Source organism: Puma concolor, chromosome D4 (assembly GCF_028749965.1).
Source record: "Puma concolor isolate L17-30 chromosome D4, mPumCon1.1.hap2, whole genome shotgun sequence".
Taxonomy (NCBI): domain Eukaryota; kingdom Metazoa; phylum Chordata; class Mammalia; order Carnivora; family Felidae; genus Puma; species Puma concolor.
This window is the reverse complement of record NC_141679.1, coordinates 75,488,946-75,511,913: the sequence shown is the minus strand read 5'-3', so window position 1 is coordinate 75,511,913 and position 22,968 is coordinate 75,488,946. Positions and strand designations below refer to the sequence as shown.

Genomic DNA, 22,968 nt, shown 5'->3' with positions numbered 1-22,968 from the left:
CTTTTTGAATTCAACTATCTTTCTGTCTCTGTCTGGCATGGAGCCTGAAATACTGCCAAGCCTCAAATGAGAAAAAAAATGAAAATCAATTTTAATCAAAACAATGATTTGCCTCTGTAATACTTGCATTAATCAGGCTTTTTAAATTTTTATTTATTTATTTATTTATTTATTTATTTATTTGTTTAGTGCAAGGATTCTTATGAAGCTCTCTTTCAAAAGCCACCTTCTCTGGCTAAGAAGGGATAGAAATGGAACAGATAGGATAATGTTCAGTGCTGAGATTTTGTAGCAATGGGGCAGGCTATTCAGGAAGTGAATGTCTTCTCTTTACAAGAAAGACCCAGAAGAGACTGAACAATCTGTTGCAGGGGTGTCAAAAGCCCCCAAAACATTGGCTTCTCAAGGTTCTTCCAACCTTGAGACTGTCTTGCCACCATTCACGTACACCCTTCCTCAGGTCCCATCCTTCAGACTTAATAGCAGAGTAATTTCACCCTTTGACAAGGCTGTTGTTAACACTCCCCCCTGCACCCAACACACCCAGACAATAAAGTTATAGGGAGTCCATAAAATGGTATTCCTCACAAGGCCACTAATTTCCCAGAGTGTCCCCAAATCTCAGCCATAGTTACACTCCATAGTAATCTTTGAGACCATCATAGAAACTTGGGTTCGGAAATATTTAACTTTATAGATGGGAGAATCTGAGGCCCTGAGGATCACCTCTTAGTGTTATTTGTATCTGTCCCTCTATCCTATCTTGCTGGCCCCTGCCTTAATCATCTCTTAGATGGATAAATGCACTAAGCTACCACTGGAGACCCTACTACCAGCCTCTCTCACCTCCAATTCATCCCCTGCACAGCACTGGAATGATTGTTCTGGAATGCAAATGTGACCATGTTTTTCCTCTGCCTATAATTTTTCCATGGCTTATCACTGTCCACAGATATAAAAGTCTTGGTAAACTTGGTTTACTGAGTCTTTGTGATATGTGCCTTCCCTTCCTCCCTGCTTTCTTCTCCATACAGCCTATGCTAGAGCTGTGCAAATCACAATTCGTTGTCCAAAGACAACATGCTACCTCATGCCTCCATGCTTTGTGCAAGTTATTCTCTCCTTTGAGAACAGTGCCACCTGACCCAAATCACTCCTACTCTACCCAGTAAAAAACCTCTTCTCTTAATGCCCATTTCAAACACCACCTCCCCTTGAATACCTTCCCAGAGCCACTAGAGCAGATTCAAACCCCTCCCCTTTTGCACTCCCCTAGAATCTGGTGTACCCTCCAACTCAGCAACCATCACACTCATCTTCATTTTACCTGTCTTCTTCTCCCAGAGCTGTGGGGGCTGAGTTAAATTCATCACTATGACCCAGGAACATGAAACAATGCATAGATCTTTTAGAAACGACTTGTCCAAGGTCACACAACTAGAAGAGGTCAAGTGTGAACCAGCTCCTAATAAACTAATTTCCTTGCTTGCTTTCTCTCAGTCCCTCAGACCTGATTTTTTGTTGTACCTTTCCTCATTTTCCTTTCCACCCTTTTGTGAACACCCTAAAAAGAGCTGACCTGAAAGCCCTGAATTTTTGCCTTTAAGCTTTACTGATTAGGTCATCCAAAGCAGCACAGCTAACATCCATGCTGCTCTCCCTGTCTCTCCATCTGGTTGTCAGCTATGATCCAAAACCAAACATATCTGGAGATTTTCTCATAGAGAGATTTCAAAGAATGAAATGATGATGAAAGCTTTTTTTTTTCCAAAATACTTTCATATTCATTCTTGAACTCAACCTTCTTCACATCCACTCATCCCACTTCATTTTACAGATGAGCCAGCAATTCAGAGAGGATGGGGAAGTTGCCCAGAGTTGCACAGTTGGTCATAAGCAAGACTGCACATGGCTTCAGGGTCCAGCACCAGTCCACAAAGTTCTTGTCCATTCTCTAAGAATAGTGAATTCATTAATTTATTCTTTCATTCATTTGTTGAGTCCCTACCATAAACAGGGCACTATCCTAGGCACTGAGGAGACAGCAGTGACAAAACAAAGTCTCTGCCCTCATAAGGCTTCCATTCTAGTTCTTAGTCTTACTTTTTATGAATCCATTCTGAATCACAGGAAAGATTTAGTTTTCAAAGAAGCCAAGAGCACAATGAGTTTATAATCAGGAAACCAAAAGAGAACTTGACTCCAACTATTGTTTTAGGTCACACAATATACCTTGGTGCTTTATAAGTCAAGACTCTGATTCCCAAGGAGAATTTCTCCAAGGGAGACAGTTAGGAGGATGACCTAACTGGTTTGGCACAACTTTGGGATAAAAAGAGACAGAACCTGGCTGTACAACTCCACATAGTAAAAGTCAAGGTATGCAATGTAAAAATAACCAAGACTCTTCTTCCTCCCAAGCCACACAGCCTGATTTAGGAATGCACTATATTTCAGCCCCAAAGAATCCAAATATGAATGGGTTACTGTGCAGGTGCTTATTCCCCTTGAATGTTTTAGTCCTTTTTATTCTCTGATTGTTTCAGCTCATGCCAACCACTGAGGGGCAAGAGAACAGGGCTAGATTCAGTTGTAAGGAACCACACCAAGTCAGTCTTTGTAAACCGAAAGCTATGGTTGTACCAGGTTAAAGAAAATCTTATACTAGATGATGTAAAATACTGCTGAGTCCGTGTGTCAAAATGGGAAGTCCTTCCCTTTCCCAGGGCCTCAGTTTCTCTTGCTGAGACTAGGTGGATATCAGTCCAAGTGGGCTCTGTGGACTCTGATAAGTTAAATATTCCTGGACTCCACATTCACTTATTCAATAGGCATTTGTTATACACTGGCTATCACTTGTCGCTGTGACTGAGGCAGACCCAATCCTTACCTACACAGGCTGACTCTTACACATTTCTCTTCAAAACACACATTTCTCTCTTATGCATTTGTTCATTCTTCCTGTACCTTAATGCATCAACTGTTTACTAGTCCCTTCTGTACAAAATCCCAGTGTACTGGGAATTCAAAACTGTCTTTTGACAGAGTCTTTTATGAGGCCTCTTTCCAAGATGCTCAGAGTAACAGGAGAATATATGCACACACCCAGCTCAACAGAACCAGGGTAAAAAAGTGACAAGTGTCTCACAAAGATACAGTGAAAATGTTGTGAGAGACCATATCAGAGGAGAGCAACTTATGGTTCCACCATGATTTAGCAAACATCTACTTAGCCCAAACTCAGAAGTGCTAAGTGCTTTTATAAACATGGCCTGTTTGGGTCTTTACAAACAACTACATTGCTGTACCCAGGTTACTGATAAGGACACTGAGGCTCAGAGAACTTGGGCTCTGCCCAAGACCAGAGAGCTACTAAGTGCTGGGATTCACACCCAGGTCTGTCTGCCTCCATCAACCCTGCTTTTTTGCCTGTGAAGTTTTCCATTTTACCACCAGGTGCTTAGTAGGGCCTATAGTTTGGGCATTACATTGATCTCTTACAGATAAGGAATGAAAAGGAAATTGTCTTCTAGTCTCATCAGTTCAGTATGAAAAAAAATGTGATTCTGACCTAGCCAATTTTTTTCACACTTGCAGGCATGGTTTTGGAGAGACAAAATTCAAATCAGATGAAGATAAGTTTGTGCCAAGTGGAGGGACAAGGACTCAGAGGGTCCAGGAAACTAATTCTCAGGGGTGCAAAAGGAAGAGAGGCTGGCTGGGTGCTTTGGGAGCAGGCCATGCACAGCTTTGATTAGATCTCACTGAAATTTGGCTGAAGACTAATCTCAAGTCCCTGAGGCCATATTGGGCAACAAGGAAGAGGGATGAATACAAGTCTGAATTAGGAATCCACCAGGGATAAATCACAAATTGACTCCAGTATCCTCAAGGCTGACTTGAATTCAGATGGTCCTCAAGGCACCAACCTCCAGGACAAGAAGAGATCTACTCATTAAGATGAAAATTTGGTTTATTTTAGTCTCAAAAGGTGAAAAGCATGCCACGGGGATGACTCTCACCTGAGAGTTTCTGAAGCTCATCCTTGGCTTGGAGTAACAGAGGGGTGAGCAGGGCCAAGGGAGCAAGAGCTCTGCCAAGTCAAGAATGCAAATCTTGACACTGCCCTTCTTCACTCTCAAGCCCCACAGAGTCCTTCGTCTCTCTGTGCCTCGATTTCTTTGGTGAAAATAGAGGGGAAATAATATTGACCTCCTTCACATGGTTTTTACAAAATTAAGTGAAATTATGTATGCAAACTGACCTAGCAGATTGCCAACACCCCGTTAGCACTTAGTAAATCGTAGTTGACATTCAGCTAACTAGAGCAACTTGTACAAAGGGGGAGACTGAGCAACTATTAGATATTCAGGGAGCACTGGGTGCTGCGCAAACATTATTTTGTTTAATCCTCACTATGGTTCTTCTAAGGAGGTATTAACATCCTAATTTAGCATCCTGAGAAACTGAAGTTTAGGGAGGTTATGTTATGCCTAATCTTTTTTTTTTCCAGTGTCAGTTTTATCATACATAATCTGGAGCCCAATTGCCTTGGGTTCAACTCCTAGCTCCACTACCTTACCCTTTGTTACTTAATGTAACTGAATGTAACTGAAACTCAGTTTTCTCCTATAAACTGTAAACCTTTCTTCCCATAGTTGTGTTAAGAATGAATGAGATAGCATATGTAACATGACCATCCCCCAGTGACCATTCAGAAATGATGTTATCCTGGTGCTAAATTTGCATAGATATGAAGTGGTAGGGCTAGAATTTGAACCTATGTCCAAAGCCCAGGTTCTTTCCTCTAAATCACATGATGGGAAACAACCCCAGTGTGCAACTCTGTACACAATGATAGACTACATGACCTCCAAAGGTGGGGAATTTCCCAAAAGAATCTAGCTGCTCCAAAAGGCTTTCTAAACCTATCTCAGTGCTTCAAATTCCTACCGTTAGTTTCATTTCATTGAGGTCAAGCTCAGTTAAAAGCCAAATATTTCCCTTGAGAGATAAAGTAAGCACATTAGTTCTTGCTAACGTGTTATGGACCTACATTTGCATTACATGGCTATCACCAGGCTGAAAGCAGGATATAGTTAGTAGAAACCCAAAGATGTACATTTCAACAAAATAGAAACATCGGGAAAAGCCTATGATAAAGACTTCCACCAAGGGTTGAACAGACATGGAGGTAGGATCCTAGAGTGAGGCAGCACAGAGCAGGAGAAAGAATACCAGACTCCTCATGAAGAGACTTGGGTTATAACTGAAACCAATAAATAAGCTCTGGAGATATACTATACAGCGTAGTGCCTATAGCTAATGACACTGTGCTGTATACTTAAAATATGCTAAGAGGGTAGATCTTATGTTAAGTGTTCTTAGCATTATTATTACAATGATGATTATACTTATAATAATAAAGGGGACGAAGGAAACTTTGGGAAGTGATGGACATTTTTATGGCCTTCATGGTAGTGGTGGTTTCACAGGTGTATGCTCAAGCCCTCACTCATTGAGCTGATACATGAATATGTACAGTTTTTTACATGTCAATCATATCTCAATAAACCAGTTTTTAAAAGGAAAGAAAGAAACTTGGGTCAATAAAGTCTTTTACTCTAACCAACTGGGTGATCTGGGTGATCTTAGCTAAGTCTGTTCCCTCTTCCAGACCTTAGTTTCCTCCTCTGTAACAAAGCACTCAGATCAAATATTTCTATGCACTTTCCCGCTCTGGCAGTCTAAGCTGCTAGAGAGCAGCCAAGAGGTGGCTGAATGAGTTATGTCCTCCCTGGGGCATCTTGAGAATCTCCAAGGAGAGAGCTGAGTTGGCCTGTAGAGACAAGTCTCCCTGAGCAAGCAAGGGCCTGAATCTCATTGCCTGACTGTAGATGCCAGGTTATCAATCCCCATCCCAAGGCCTGAGCTCACCCCATTTTCTGGACCACTCCTAAGACCAAAGCTGAACTTAGAAGTATCCAAAACATTTTGGACTTGCATTATTCAATGACTTTGGATGAGAATAGAGGTCAAAGTGATTCCCCAAACTCAAACATCCTCAACTTGATTTCATAGAGAACTTATAAAAAAACATCTTCTGTCAATGGCAGTCCTGGAAATGAACTTCAAATCCTCCCTTCATCGAGTGATTTCTGGCTTTACCAGATGGATGCCAATTCTAATTCTTCTGAAGCAGTAGTTCTCCACCTAGGCCAATTTTGTCCCCACAGGGGACATCTGGCAAAGTCTGGAGACATTTTTGGTTGTCCCAGTTGAGGTGAGAGGACCACTATTGGCATCAAGTGAGTAGAAAGAAGCAGGAAGGCTTCCAAACACCCACAATGCACAGGGTAATTCCCCACAACAAAGATTCATCTGGCCCAAAATGTCAATAATGCCACGATTGAGAAATCCTGCTCTAAAGCATACAAAAACTAATCTCGCTTTTCAAATTACATAATCAGGGGGCTCCTTAATAAATTCTCCTAAATGCCTAAGCTAAAAGTGATGTGCAGGTCATATGGCTCCTAGGTCTTTGGCTCTCTCCACCCAACATTTATATCACAAACAGCAACATAGGCTTCTTTGTCAGGTACAAAGATGGTCTCTTCTCTGTCTTAATGTCACAGATAAAGTTACCTTGAGTCACATTTCCACTGAATTGGATAATATTTCTATTGAATTCCTGGAGATTCAAGATGGGAAGAGGAGCCCCGGGGCCAGTTTCAGGACTGGTCATAGACTGTTCATATGTCAGTTTCTCTAACTCACTGCCTCAATTTCTTTACTGTTTCTCACTCCTACTCTAATTTATGCAACATGGTGGATCACTCATTTATGCTACAAATATATATTGTAACAAGGTCCACACTAGACACTGGAGATTGCAGAAAAGGGTGCACCTGCTACCCTAAAAAAAGTCACATTGTGGTGGGAGAGGCAGACCTGTTCACAGATGGTCACAGCCTTAGTGGGGAAGCCCCAGAAGGTGCTTGACTAGGGTTAGGAATGAGAGAAGACTTCCAGTGGAGAATGAGCCCTAATCCAAGGCTTTCTGGAGTTATCTAGACCAAAGCAAAAGTGGCAGTGTTCTAGACTAGGTGAAAACATATTCAGATGGCCAAGAGAAGGGAGAGCATGGTGAGTGCCTTCCAGAAGTTCTAAGTGGTTCAGTATGGCTGAAAGTGAGAAAAATAAAGGAAGAGAGGCCCAAGGTGAGAATGAAGAGAAGATGAAGCCCAGATAAGAAATGCTCCATTGCCAGTTAAGGAACTGGGCTTTCTCCAGGAAACAAGGAGGTAGAGACCTGGTCAGATGTACACCTGGCAAGGATCATTCTGGCTGCACTGTCTAGATGGATTGTGAAGGCAAGAGTGGAAGCAGAGAGCATCTTTCAGCATCCAGGGGAGAAGTATGGTGGCCTGGCCCAGGGAAAGATAGAAAGGAGAAGAAATATAAGCAAATGCATGGCAAGTGTAATGTATGGTGCCTGGTTACTGCTTAGCCACAGGAAGTGAGAAGGTAGAAGAAGTCAAGAATGACCCCCAAAGACCTGGCTTAGGAGACTGGGGTCACTGAGAAAAGGGACACAATTTGGAGCAGATTGGGGGCAACATGACTGTTTTCATTCTGGTTATATTGACCATGGATTTTCCTACAAACCACTCTCTCTGCTGGTCTGAACCTTATTAGAAAGTCGTAGACACCCAGGACAGGGTGGGACAGGGATGAGGTGATACGATACACTATGGCATGAGGTTTTCATATGCCCCAGGAGCACTAAGGCTATGGGGAAGGAATGAAAGAAATGTCAACAGTGTTCTTGACTGTTGTCCAGTGCATTATTTGGCTGGAGAAGGACCAGGTATACTAGGTATCTCTCTGCCTCATTTTGTCCTCTAACAATTTACAAGGTTCATCTTTACCCTCAATTTAATAATGTGGAAATGATGGTTAGGAGGAGATGGTGACCAGTTCATCAATGTAGAGTTAATATTCCATACAGGCTCACCTGTTTCCAAGTCCTGCATTCTTATTGAATAAACCATATTGCTTACTCTTCAATAGATCACTCTTGTACGTATAAACTTTTAAGGTGGTGAAACATCACAGGGTCTGATGGTGGGAAAACATGGGTTCGAATCCCAGCTCCATCATTTCTTAGTAGCTCAAAAGCCTCCTTTGCAAAGCAGAAGGTATTAATAACCATTTCAACAAGGATATCAGGAGGACTCAATAAGATTCGGACATGGAACTCTCTTAGCACTGTGGCTGCATTATTTTTTTTTCAATATATGAAATTTATTGTCAAATTGGTTTCCATACAACACCCAGTGCTCATCCCAAAAGGTGCCCTCCTCAATACCCATCACCCACCCTCCCCTCCCTCCCACCCCCCATCAACCCTCAGTTTGTTCTTAGTTTTTAAGAGTCTCTTATGCTTTGGCTCTCTCCCACTCTAACCTCTTTTTTTTTTTTTCCTTCCCCTCCCCCATGGGTTTCTGTTAAGTTTCTCAGGATCCACATAAGAGTGAACACATATGGTATCTGTCTTTCTCTGTATGGCTTATTTCACTTAGCATCACACTCTCCAGTTCCATCCACGTTGCTACAAAGGGCCATATTTCGTTCTTTCTCATTGCCATGTAGTACTCCATTGTGTATATAAACCACAATTTCTTTACCCATTCATCAGTTGATGGACATTTAGGCTCTTTCCATAATTTGGCTATTGTTGAGAGTGTGAGCAGCATTATTATGTTTAAGCACTCTTAAGTCAAAGGTTCTCAGCTAGGGCAATTTTGCTGCCCCACCCCCAGGACATCTGGCAATGTCTGTAAGCATTTTAGGTTGTCCAAACTTGGGGGAGAGGTGCTGCTAGCATCTAGTGGGTACAGGTCAGGGCTACTCCTACACATTCTACAAGGCACAGGATAAGGAAGAATTACCTACCTATAATGCCAATAATGCTAAGGTTGAGAAATCCTGCCGTAATGTAATACAAATTGTCTAAACTGGGGTAGGATGAAATACATTAGATTTTAAATGATGGAATCTAATTTATGCACCTCACAGAAGAAAAAATGGAAACCGGAAGGGGAATGGAACTAAAGTCCTGAAGAGGGATTGGATAGAGAAGCAGAAGGCACTGGAGATCGAGAGCTGAGTATCTAGAAGCTTCACTATGAGAATGCTTTCATACCTTTCCTTCCATCCCATTTTGGGAGCGTGTCTGGGACAATTGCTTTCTGACCTCTTCAAAAGAAGAAAGGGTGGTCTAGTGAGGCCTTGGTTGAGAGTATCCTGGCTCAGTCAACCTGGTGGCCACACCCCAATCCAGCAGTGTCTGGCCCAATTAAAGGGAGAAAAAGTGCCCAGCACTTTGTGAGCCTTAGGTCATTTACTCTGCACAACACATGGTCCTATTGTTATCATCTCGTTATGGCTGAGGAGGACACGGAGGCTTAAGGAGGCAACCTGGTTTGGCCAAGGATACACAACTGAGGGATGCTATGGGGACTGACAGCTGGGCAGTGAGGCTCCCAGGTCCACACTGACACATCTCTCAAACTGTCACCAGTGAGACCCCAGCCTAGGCCTCCACAACCACCATCTCCTCTATATTTATGGGAAGCAGAGCTAGCTTCTTCCAAATACATGATTTGAGTGTCACTAAAATCACTCACTCAACCAGAATCACCAGAAAGCACATCTCACTGGAATAGCGTCCTCTTTTGATACCCAGACAAGATCCATGGATGTGGATGGGTTCTCAGACTACTTTGTTTTTTTATTGGAGATCAGAGAGGGGGTGAAAAGAGCCTAAGATCACACAGCAAGATTGTGGCTGGTCTCCTGACTTCTGCCTATTTCACATTTGGAAACAGAAAAGCAAAAGGAAAAACACCAACTCTGGATGTTGCCTTCTCAGGAGTGGGCAGAGGCCTAACCTCTGGGCAGTTTTCTTCTGAGACAAAGACATTTGCATGAAGTAATTCCCCAAAAGACCTTGGAAAACAAATTTTCTTGTCTCCTTCCTCTGCCAGCTGAAGCAAATGAGACTTTGGATTGTTAAAATAGCAACTTAAAAGGGGTAAGTAAAACTGCAGAATGAAAAAGAAAAAGCTTGCAGATTCCAAGCCCAAACATCAGTTTCAATTCTGCAAATTTTCAAACCAGAACCTAAAGATCCACTTTCCTTTTTAAAGAAGGAAAGGGACACTTACTGGTTCCCCAATGTCCCTTTCATAGCAGGCATCTCTCAGTGAGAATGATTCATTCATTTATTTATCCATAGTTCCCTTCATCCCCAAAGACATTTTGAGGCAACAAACAAAAATACAACAATATGGGAGGGTCGGGGGAGGAAGGATCAAAGTCATGGGCATATGAGAGTCAAATAGGAAGATGACCCAGGGAGTGTCAGTAAGCAGCAATGAACAGTTATAATGAGCTTCCTAGTAGCCAAGCCAAAAATGAAAATCAATCCATTACCAGACTCACAATGCCCAAGAGAAAAATGATATTAGCTGTTCAGGAGGAAAAAAAAAAAAACAGATTTTTCCTAACATGATGAAAAAATAGTTTTATTGTTTCAGACTCTGAAATTTGGGGAGGCTGTCTGCTGCAGCAACCAGCATTAATTACTGACAAATCCCCATCCCTCCACCACCACCCCCAGCCACCCATGACCCTTTTCAAGCATTCAGTTAAGTGTTGAATGAAGGAATGAGCACCACCTCCGTGTCGGGCTCTATGATTCCCAGGTGATGTCCTGTAATCTTCCTATTAGTTTGGGATGTCACACCATTTATTCCTTAGACACGTTTCTCGACCTTGGTCATACTGACATTTGAGACCGGACAATTCTTACAGGGAGCTGTCCTGTGCATTGTAGGATGTGTAGCAACCTCTCTGGCCTCTACCCACAAGATGCCTAATTAGCACCACCAACCCCGGTTGTGACAACCAAAACTGCCTCCAGCTGTTGCCAAGTGTCCTCCAGTTTGAGAATCACTACCTTAGACCCTATGATCTAAAAGGACAAATTCCATATCCCTCTCTCCCAGCAATCCCTACCCCCCAACACACACACACAACACACATCCAAGAGACAGTGGAGAAATAGGGACAGGGTAGCCTCAATGAACACACCTGCTTAGAAAGAAGGGGGCACACTCAGGATCTGTGTGGCAGAAGTCTGTGAAGGCAGACTTCAGGAAGGCTCCTGCTCTGGGTGAGGGACAGTGAGTCTCCTCTCAGGGCAGCTCATGCTTGTCCATTGTTATGACCCCTGCATCCACTCTTTTGGAGCCATGACCTTCCTTGGACATATATAAAGTGCGTGTTTGATATTATGCACTTCCCTTGGGAATAGTTTCCTTAGTCTACTTTCTATTCATGGAACGTTGGTATGCCAAGAGTTGTTTTGAGCCTCAAAGATTTCCTAGACCAGACTCATGGTGTCTTTGACATTGTATTTCACTCAATAACATAACAGGTTTCTAATCTATTTGTAGTGACTATGGCCAAAATTCTTTTTAAGATATAGTTCTTAGGGTTGCCTGGGTGGCTCAGTCAGTTAAGCGTCCAGCTTTGGATCAGGTCATGATTCTCATGGTTCGTGAGTTTGAGCCCCATGTCGGGCTCTGTGCTGTCAGCCCAGAGCCTGGATCCTGCTTCAGATTATGTGTTTCCCTCTTTCTGCACCTCCTCTCTCGCTCTCTCTCAAAAATAAACATTAAAAAAAAGATTAAAAACTTTAAAAAAATTTAGTTCTTAAATATTTTTCCTTGATTTTTCACCTCTTTACTTTTCAATCTCTTAAGCTAATGCCACCTACCGAGAGACTATATGGAAAAATCAGTGAAGAGGCTGCTTTTATCATCTGATCTGTACCCCGAGTCATTTTTCCAACTGATAGGGTCTACTAGGCTTTTGCCACTTAAATCCTTTGTGAATCCTATCCCTTATTGTGTGGTCTTTAAAACAGTATGCTATTTCAAATTCAAAGCCTCACATCTATGGACTATCTCTATTCTTCTTCATGTCTGCTTACCATCCACCTAACAATTTCCTGAGCTCATCTCACTCCTGTAATGCCTTGCCAAATGCAGTCATGCTATTTGAATACACCATTCTCCTATTTTCCCACCTCTTGCCAGTGGGATGGTGAGTTCCATGAGGACAGGGTATACCTTTCAAGCCGTCCCAGGCAGAGACTTTGCAAATATCTTGCCACTGCATGCCCCGGCCTCCATCTTTTCAGTGCCAGGTTTAGTTTCCCATTACTTGTTCCCTGATCACTCAGCTAACATCATATATTTGATGTTTTGGTTTGGAGTACTACTTGTCCTGATATCTGCATCAAAATAACTAACAGCAGCTACCAAAACCGACAAATCCTAAAATTTCAGTAGATCAACACTATCAAGGTTTATTTCTCGCTTATTCAAGTCCAATGAAAATAGCCTTCCCTTTTCCCTTTTGGAGCTACAGAAGAGCTGATTGCTTCTAGATCTCAAGCAATAAAAGACATGATTTTTAAAAGGCATTGGGGGATAAAGACCCAGTAAAACCCTGGTCGAAAGACCAAATTGAAAATGTGTTTCCTCTCCCTCTCTCTTTTTTGTGGCGTTTGCAAACTTGGTGAACACATGTTTTATGTGGTGGAGCTGTGAGATGGAGAAGGACCATTCGTGGGTACAATTACCTGGTGCCCCCAGGAGCATCACCTCCCTCAACTTCCTTTCCAGTACTGACTCTCAAACATCCAAAGGTGTATCAATAAACTTGGGAGCCTCCACAAACAAGGGACTAGCTTAGTGAGAGAACTGGAGACAGCAGTGTGTGAGAAACCAGTTCTGGGAGACTGTGTCACTGTTCACAAATATTTGCCGCCCCTTCTTGGGTATAGAGTTCCCTTCCCCACCTCTGGACATAAGGCTCTGGCCAGTGCAACATGACTGAAGGTGACACATGTTACTTCTGGTAGAAGCTTCCAAGACCAGTGCATGGAGACTCGCACTCTCTCTTCAACCACCACGATCAGCCATGTTTTACACAGAGGCTGCTTGCTCAGCCTGGGTCCTGGGGTGAATGGAAATCAGAGTAGTGGTCCCAAACTGCAGTAAATATACAGAGTGAGTGAGTGACAAAGAGTCTGTCTTTGGCCAAAATCTACTCAGGCTTCTGTGAATTCTCTTCTCAACTAGGCTCAGCAAGCTTTAGTGTTCTTTTCTACACTATCCCGTCTTAGTAAGGAACCTGCCAAGTCAGTGTAACCAGAATCCTGCACTCTCCATATCTGATCACTCTTGACATCCAGTCAGGCTCTTCATCCTCCAACATCTCCCAGGTCACATCTGCTCACCCTGGCCTGTCTTCTGTAAGAATTCTGTTGGTTCAGTCTAGCCAGAATCCCCTTTATTCCTGATATTTCTTCTTGGTAATTTTCCATCCACTGATCCCCACCCTGCTCCTTAGCTATAGATTTTTCCACTTGCCCATGTTGTCCTCAGAGCCAATGTAATGTCTGTGAGGCCCCACCAAAGTGGTCCCTACATCCACAGACTGAATAAAGTCTGCCTTCCTGTTCTTTAGCAAGTGTCCTGAATAATTTTCCCTTAAACAGTTAGAATATTTTTTTTTTTCCCCTTAATGTAAGAACTAAACTTTGGTTCCTGAGAGCCCCTGAGATCCTGGGATCATCTGTTACTGGGAAAGAACTTAGCCTGTGTTGCCATTAATGCCAGTGAAGGAACCACAGATGATTGCAAAGAAGAGAGAACACAGTGGGAACACAGTCATTGTCATCAACCACCCGAAGCCCTGAGTAGAAAAGCAGCACTAGATTTTCTCATGTGTCACTCCCAAACCGGAAGTCACAGGGACGTAGCTCAGCCCAAGGAAGAATGTTCTGAGGGTCTGTATTGAGCAGTTGGTCATTGGATGTAACTGCAGAGGTGCAAGTGGGGGTCTGAGAGGGGAGAGGATGGGATGATGGCTGAGATGCTATGATTACAGAGAAAGTCCATACTGTAGGTGAACTTTCACCCCAGGATTTCCATCTGTTAGTCAGGAAAACACAGAAACTTAGGACCTGCCAGCACCTCAGCCAAGCCAAAGAACAAATCTTCCCAAGGAGGCCCACAGGGCCCATATGTAGTTCTTCTCAGGGGTTTCATATATATTTTCTCCATTAGACACAGACATCCATTGGGTGTTTGTGTCATTGCCCTCCTTCCTCTCTCTGTGTCTCTGATTTTCTCTCACTGTCCTGGTTTCCATGAGCCCCTGGATCTCCAAGATGTTATCTCTCTGTGTTTCTGTGTCTTTGTGTTTTTCCTTTATCTTTGTGTATTTCTGCCTCCATTTCTGTCTCTGTATGTCTATATATCTCTTTTCCCCTTTCCCAGCCTCCTCTCTTTCCCTCCTCTGCATGCATTGCCTCCATCAAGGTACCCCTCAGATGTTTTTTTGATGACAAACAGCCCCCTTGAAACCAGTCCTCACCACAGCTGGTACTAAAAGCATCTACCTGCTCAGCCATATCTTTAGTCTCTGATTCTTTATTACCACTTCCTTCTCATCTCTACAGTGGAGCTCCTCCCCTAACCAGACATTACTCATCTCCAGCCTCAAGGTCTCCAGCTGAAACTTTGTACTCAACTTCTTCCTTCTAAATTCCAAAATCTTCATCTCTGGCCCTGGTATCCGGGACAGTGCCTTGTCCTCCTTCTCTGTCTGAGCCCTCTGTCCAGCTCCATAAACATTCCCCATAAACATTCATGACAAGGGTGTGTCCACTATGAACTTTATTGGGTACAAAGGGTGGAAGTTTAAAGACTCCAAATAGAATGTCCCTGGCCAAGGACACCCACCCTGGCCTAAGGAGCTGCCCAGCCCTCTGCCTCTCCCTCATTCCTGCTCCTCCCAAACCAAGTCCTCTGGATGCTTTTGAGGCCTCCTGCCTCATGGCTTGGCTCTTGCCCTGACCTCTACTGGCCACACCCTCTTTGCATGGCAGCGTGACAGGATGGCAGAGAAAACGAGTACAGGCTCAGGAATGTGGGAGTCTGGGTTCAACTTCAGATCCAGCTCTACTACTCACTTTTTTGGGTAGTTTGTGTCACCCCCCCCCCCCCACCAGATGTCTATTTCTTACTCTTAGGAATTGGAGTCATAAATGCCTACCTGCCACAGTTACATAAGAATCAAGTAAGAGCATGTATAGAAAGCTCCTGATGCAGAGCTGGAATAAAGATGGTGACCATGTAACATTTATTCCATTCTCTCTTCATCCAGACCCCAGGCCCCTCCTCGTCTTCCAGGCTGACCTGCAGCTAATAGGCACAGGGACAGCAATACTGATCACTTGCCACCAGTCTACTCTGATAGATCAACAGACATGCCATTGGTTGCTATTTACTTTGAATATCCCCACCCCTCCACCACCATCCTTCCCACTCTCCCCCTCCCTTCTCCATCCATGAAGCCCACTCAGACCCCAAATGTAAGCACCCCCTCGTCTCTGGGCTCACCACCCCCGCCAACAGTGATAATCTGTCTCCACTTTGAGTCTCACTCACTGGGCACTGACAACAAGGTGTAAAGCATAGTTCTGCCCCAAACATTTATTTAGCATCTGCTCTATGCCCTGAATTTGAGAGATCTGGCAATGAAAACAACATAGTCTCCACACTTGAGGTGTTCACAGGATAGTGGGCGGGAGAGCTATACAAATAAATCACGACAATGCAATGTGATAAGACTTCAGTAATTGAGGTGTGGGCTGGACATACTGAGAGGAGAGAGCTCTACATTTGCCTGGGGCTGCTACTTCATAGCTTAGCCCTCTACTTTATTTTAAGAACCACTTGACTCAATTCAGCACTAAGAGCCAATAGTGTTTATGCTGAGAGGTATTGACTACAACCATGGACAAAATAATAGAGGTCTTCAATCTCTGATCTGGGTCACATCTGTATCTCCAGTTTCTGGTTGAGTCTGGGCCACAGAGTAGGTACCTGAGGAATGAGGGGATGCCCACACTCACACCCAGGCCTCCCAACCTAGCAGCATTCTTGGTTGAAACTGAGTAATAATGTGAAGGCCAGAGAAGGGAGACAGAGGAAAAAGAAACAGCCTGGTTGTTTGGCCAAACTTCTCGAGCTCCATTTTGCTTGATCTGAACCTGCAAGCACTGGTTGGTTACTGCCTGGTATACCTTTCTGCTTTTTCACTCCCTTGTTTCACTCCTGGACCTTGGCTAACCCTCTGTCCATCTGAGCACTCTTCTCCAAGCTGCAGTGTGTCATTTATCCAGAGACAGGCCTCTCCCTATATTCTTACCATAACCAAAAGATCAACAAGTATACAAACATAACTCCAGGCCTTTTTAAGGGAACGCTTTATGAGCTCTAACAGGGGGGCCTGGTTCAAGACCTTATTTATGTGGCAACAACAGCTGCCTGGACCAGAATCAAGAACTAAGAAAAAATAAATAAAAACTTCCTTCTGTGAAGCCAAAACAGATACCAAGGAATCTATGTACTAACACTCACCCACATGATTCACGAGAACGTTTTGTCAGGACCACACAAAGCCCCCGCTGACTCTTATTTCTTGTCTGGTTTCATATCTCAGGTCAGAACTGGAACTGTCATAATCCCTGCATTCTGTCACACTGTCATTGTGTCCCATGCTTGGACTGCTTTTTATTTATTCGGTTGGTTATAACATTATAAGTATTATAAGTATATAACATTATAAGTATGGATCCATGACATACAATGAAAGCCAGGATCTTGAGGGGTATCATACAACACCCCTAGAAACCCCTCACAACCACCCTAAACTGCCCAGGGTATCCATCATCCTAAGTCCGGTGTTTATCATTGCTTTACTCCCCTTTGTAATTAGTTGTATCTGTATGTATTTGTGTGTGTGCACATGCAAAGGCACATGCATGCATGACTTTTAACTTTGTATAACCTTTGCTGTATATAACTCTTTTCCACTTTATACTATTTTGCTAAGACTCATCCTTTTTGAGGCGTGTTGTATTTTTCCTTCATTTAGACAACTGCACAATGCTGACTTTATTCACCACCTTCCCTGGTGAAAGGAATCTGGTGTGCATGAAAGGCATCTGATGTAGGAGCCATGTTGCTCTTTGTGATGCAATGGCTACAGAGGACCCAGACTCAAACTTAGTAATGTTCATAGTAGAAACCGGAATTCTCCAGACAAGGTTAAATCTGCTTTCACACCCCACTAAATAATGTGGATGATGTTGTTGTTTTGGGGAAATACTCAATCCTGGCAGAGATGGTCCCACCTCTACAGAGGCAAAGCCTCAACTGTGTTCTTATCCTCTGTCCTAGAGATGCTCCTCCCGGGACTCCATGCAAGACCCAAAATACAACAACAACAACAACAACAACAACAACAACAACAACAACAAAAGAACTATGTTTTATTTATAAATTAATAAGAAACAATCCAAATGCACTTGAAGTGGGAGTTGTTCAAATGAACTATAGTACTTCCATTTGAGAGAAGGTCTATGCAGCCCTGAACAATTTTCTTTCTGGAATGCTGCTCTTCAGTGAGATGCACAAAAATCAAAATATAAAGTAATGTCTTGCTTAAAAGCTAGAAAGAAAAGAAATAAAAGCATAACAAAATTAATTTGGAAAAAAAATCCTCTTGTTAAAGGTCCAGTTTCGAGACAGTTTAGACCAGGGGTCAGAAAACTACTGCCCACAGTCTAAATCCAGCCAGCCCTACTTTCGTATGGCCTGCACACTAAGAATGGTTTCCTATTTTGGGGCACCTGGGTGGCTCAGTCAGTTGAGCATCCAACCTTGCCTCAGGTCCTGATCTCACAGTTCGGGCTCTGTGCTGACAGCTCAGAGCCTGGAGCCTGCTTCAGATTCTGTCTCCCTCTCTCTGACCCTCCCCCACTCATTCTCTCTCTCTCTCTCTCTCTCTCTCTCTGTCAAGAATAAATAAACATTAAAAGGAAAAAAAAGAATGGTTTCCTATTTTCAAATGGTTGTATAAACATCTATATGATATAAACATCTATATGATAACTTCAATTTTGCTCCTCGGTTCATAAATTCTAAATTAATCACCATCTGACCCTTTAGAGAAAAGGTCTGCCAACCCCCAGTTTAGGAAGTGTGGATAATTGTTTTCCTCCCTTTTTTCTCGTTTGTTCCTAGAGCCAAAATATGTTACTTTTATAATCAGAAAAAAAAACTGTTTTATAGCTGTAAATTATATTAGAAAGGTTTCCATTCAAAACAGTTGCATTTTTTTTAGGTTGTCCCTTAGAAGGCTGTGTGTCAGTCACTGAAAATTTCTTTCATCAAAGAGCTCATCTCCCAAGAGAACCAGAAAGGGGAGGCCATGCCACCATCGACACCATGGGTGTTGCATAAGTCAAAACACGCTTACATGTCAAGAAGTAATCCCCCCCAAAAATAACCATTTTTCCCAATTTGGGAAGCAACAGGGAAAACGTCTGCCTCCCCATCCAGCTGCCCATGCTAATTATTCACTGCACATCCTGGTAAAGTTGCTATGGCTCGGTCTGGAAAGAGGGTTACTCTACAAACAAGGGTGGAGGGAACAACCAGTGACAAAGAGAAGAGTCAGAGAAGCATCGAAACCTTAAAACAACACCAGAAGCATCCTCGGCAATCACGAAGTTCAGCTCCGTGGTCCCATCCCATTTCACAGATGGGAAGAATGAGGCATGAAGCTAGAAATGATTCATAGTCATTTTCATCTCAGTGAGACCAAGAGCTGTAAAAGACACCAGCTCTAACAATCTCTCTAGTAATTGAATTTCCTCTAAAGTATCCCCAATAAGTGGTTGTTCAGGTCCCATGTGCACTCATGGGACAGACAGCTCCCACCTTTAGAAACATGTGTGATTAGTCATGGAATAGCATTGATATAGTCATTAGGTTGAGTTGAAATATCCCTCTCAGTATCTTCTGCTCATTGGCCTGTTTCAACTCGGCATGCTGCACAGTCCAAAATCCAAAAAGTTCTAAAAATGTGAAAGCTGTTATAATGCACTTGGCAACAAAAGCTGAATTGGAAGGGCGTGTGTGTGTGTGTGTGTGTGTGTGTGTGTGTGTTGTCCTTACCTATCCCACTCAGCATGAGTGTACTGGGCTACAGAAATGTTTCTGTTTGATTATAGGACACTGTTTCAAACCCCACTGAGAATGTTATGTAATATAAGGCATGTGGAGGGTATGATTCAGGTGAACCATACGAAATTATTATTATTGTACGTCAAAGCTGTCAGATAATGGTGATTTCATATCGCTAAACTTAATGCTTTTCCAAAACCTGGCACCAAAGATTTTAAATTAAGATATTAAGGACCTGTAATCAAGAGGAATCTCCAATATAGAGTAATATGTGAGAGTTGCTCTGTCAAGAAAGATTCTCAAATTAATTTTCCACCCAAGCCTCTGACTGGGACCTCAGACTTATCATCCACTGCCTTCTCATAATTTCACCTTTGCTTGGTTGTCTAAAAGTCACCTTAAATGGTGCACATCTTGATCTGAGCTCTCAAGCTTCCTTTCCTATCTCCACTAATAGCATCTCAATTCTTCCAATGCTCCAACCAAGAACCTTGGACCCAGACTTTTCTCTTTCTCTCTCACCCTACATCCAACTGGATGAGAAGTTATGTCCTCTCTACTTCAAAATACTTATGGAACCCAAGATTTCTTGTTACCCTCTCTGTCACCACCTTTTCCAATCCACCATCTTGCTTCGCCTGGATTATTGCAATAGTTTCCAAACTGGTCTCCCTGATTCCACCCTTCCTTTGGGCTATTCTTGACACAGCAGCCAGGAAGATTTTTATGAAATGAAATCCTGCCACTCCTCTGCCCTACATATTCCAGAGCTTCCCCACCACACTGAATGAGAGCCAACTCCTACCCATGCTCAGAGCCCCGCATGGCCAGCCTCCTCTGATACTGCTCTGACCTCATTGCCCCTGGTCTCCTCCTCACTCACAACTCCAGTCTTCCTGGCCACACTGATGCTCCTGACACACAGCTTTTTCAAGGCCAGGAGCATGGGTTTTTCTCGCCACCCTACATTAAACTGTAACTAAAGTAACTGCCTATCTCCCTTTCTGTTTTTTTTTTTTTTTTTTTTTTCCTAAAGCTCCAAGAGCATCTAATACGCTTAACTCATTTCTTTTATTTACTGGCCATCTCACTCCACTAGAACATAAGCTCCATGACAACAGGGATTGTTCTCTGTTCTTGTTACTGCTTTATTCCCAGTACCAAGAACACTATCTTGCACGTAGCTGGCACTCAAGTGCAATAGCTCATTATTTATCTAAAAGTGATTTGCCTTCTGCCTTGGAATCCACTGAGAGAGAATCAAGAAGGAAATGATAAGTAATTTCAGCATCCAAAACAGATGTCTGTATCACCAAACAGGCTTCAGAAGGTAAATGAGTTCAACATTGTTAGCCGTCAGGGAAATGCAAAGTAAAACCACAGTGAGATATCGCCAGACACCTACAAGAATGGCTAAGAGGAGACATAGTGATAACACCGAATGCTGGAGAGAGAATGCAGAGAAGGATGTTGGTTCTTTCACACATTGCTGGTGGAAAGCAAAATGATACCAACACTCTAGAAAAGAGGGTTCCTTACAAAATGAAACAAGTGCCTACCGTTATGACCCAGCAATTTCACTCTGGGCATTTATACCAGAAATGAAATTAAGCCATGTTCACACAAAAACCTGTATACCAATATTCATATCAGCTTTGTTAATAAATAAGTCAATCCTGGAAATAACCCAAAATTCCTTCAGTGGGTGACTGGCTAAACAAACCATGCTACATTCGTACCATGGAATACCACACAGCCATCAAAAGAAATGAACCATTGATCATGCAATGATTTGGATGGACCTCAAGGAAATGGTGCTGAGCGGGGAAAAAAAAAAAAAAAAAAAAAAAGCCAATCTCAGAAGTATACAGACCACACAATTCCATTTATATAACATTTGTGAAAGAACATGATTACTGAGTTGGAGGGCAGAGGTTAAAAGAGGAGGGTAGTAGCAGAGGCTATACATTGTAGCATGGGGGATCCTAGAGACGGAGCTTTTCTATGCCTTGACTGTGGTGACTGTCACACACATCTGCACATATGGCACACTACACAGAAACTAAATAAGTCTACACAAATGAATAAAAACACATATCTACACATAAAAACTGGTAAAGTCTGAATATCAATGTCAATGTCAATTTCTTGGTAGTGATGTTATGCTCTCGTTATGCAAGATGTTGCCTTTGGGGAAAACTGAGTCCAGGGCATGCAGGATCTCTCTGTTTTGTTTCTTGCAACTACATGTAAATCTACATCTACAACCACCTCAAACAAATGTCCATAGGTCCAGGCCCTAACACTCTTATTCTCTTCTTATAGGACATTCCCTGGGCACAAACTCAGAATCCATTGAATCTTACTTTAAACAGAAGTATCACAAGCTTACTTACCAGGTTTTGTAGATAGCCAGGTACATTAAAATGAGGTGGGTCTGCTAGAGTTCTCAAGGTCACACAACTGAGGTTTAAAACCCACACCTCCAGATCCCCAGTCTGGTGTTTTTAATCTTCCTCATCTTTTGAGGCCTTTTGATCTTGTGGGTGAGAGTACATACTTCTTCCTGTGAACCCATACATTTAACACTTTTAAGACCCTGGTTTGATTAAGCATACCAAGCTTCTAAAAAAGAAATACAAGAATAAGAACATATTTGTAAACTCTTTCAAGATGATCCAGTATTAAGGGTGATTGTGTGTTCAAAAGTTACAATGGCAAAGATCTAGGTTAGTCTCCTAGAATCATCCTTTGCTGGAATTCTTTGGAAATGTGTTAGATGTTTATTTCAATAGATGTCAGTTATGACCATTATTACATTAGGAGCTACAGTCGTAGGGAAGGGATGTGAGTAACTTGGCACCTGCCCTCCTACATCTGATGATTTAATGGGGACAATGGAAAAGTAGTCCGCCATAGTTTACTATGAAATATTCTATGATAAGAGAAGAACAGGAAGCTATAAAAACATAGATGAGCATCTCACCCAATCTCAGAGGCCACAGATGCAGAAAAGTTTTTAATACAAAGTGTGAAATAGGGGAGCATGGTGATACGATAGGACAGGATTGGAGGCCGTCACAGTGGAGGGACTAGCATGTGCAACAGTTCACTAATCCATAATGCGTTTGGGAGAACTGCAGCTTGGGAAAAGAGTAAGAGTTGAGGCTGGACACTGGTGAGGGGTGATGGTGGGCAGGGACTAGATCATGGAACGCCTTTGCAAGTAGCCCACAAGGATCACGATGTGAAATAGCACAAGTAGCAACTGAATGGAGGTGCTAGTCAGGCTAGTTTCCACCACTTGCCACAGGACATCCTTAAGCTTTCCTATTTCTATTACCCATCTTTCTGCAGAGTCTTCTGCTCTTCTCCAACATCATGTTCCCTAAGCTTCAAGGCCTAGTTCCTACACCAGCTCTTTCTCCAGGAAGCTTCCCCAACCCCTAACTGGAAGGATGGCCTTTTTCTGGGCACACTGGGTGTGGGTGTCTGTGTACGTGCACAATACAGCAGCGCGTGCAGTGTAGCGCAATGATTATGACACTCTGGAGCCAGCCTACCTAAGTCGAGATCCTATGCTTCCATTTCCTTATCTGTCAAGTGGTAATCATAACATTACTACGTCAAAAGGTTATCTCAGGATTGAATAATTCCATTGATACCTTTAACTCCCCTAGAACAGTGACAGGCACAAAGGAAATGTTTAATAAATGTTAGCCTTTATTACATGTTGTGGGCCCTCTACACACCCAACTGCGGGCAAGGCCTATCACTTGTGTTC

General features: G+C 42.9%; 1 protein-coding gene across 1 annotated transcript in view; it reads right to left on the bottom strand.

Annotated features, from left to right (window-relative positions):
• The window catches only part of LOC147575015 (uncharacterized), a 285,037-nt gene that overhangs the window by 158,253 nt on the left and 103,816 nt on the right, over positions 1-22,968 (bottom strand). The gene's annotated exons all lie outside the window — the stretch shown is intronic.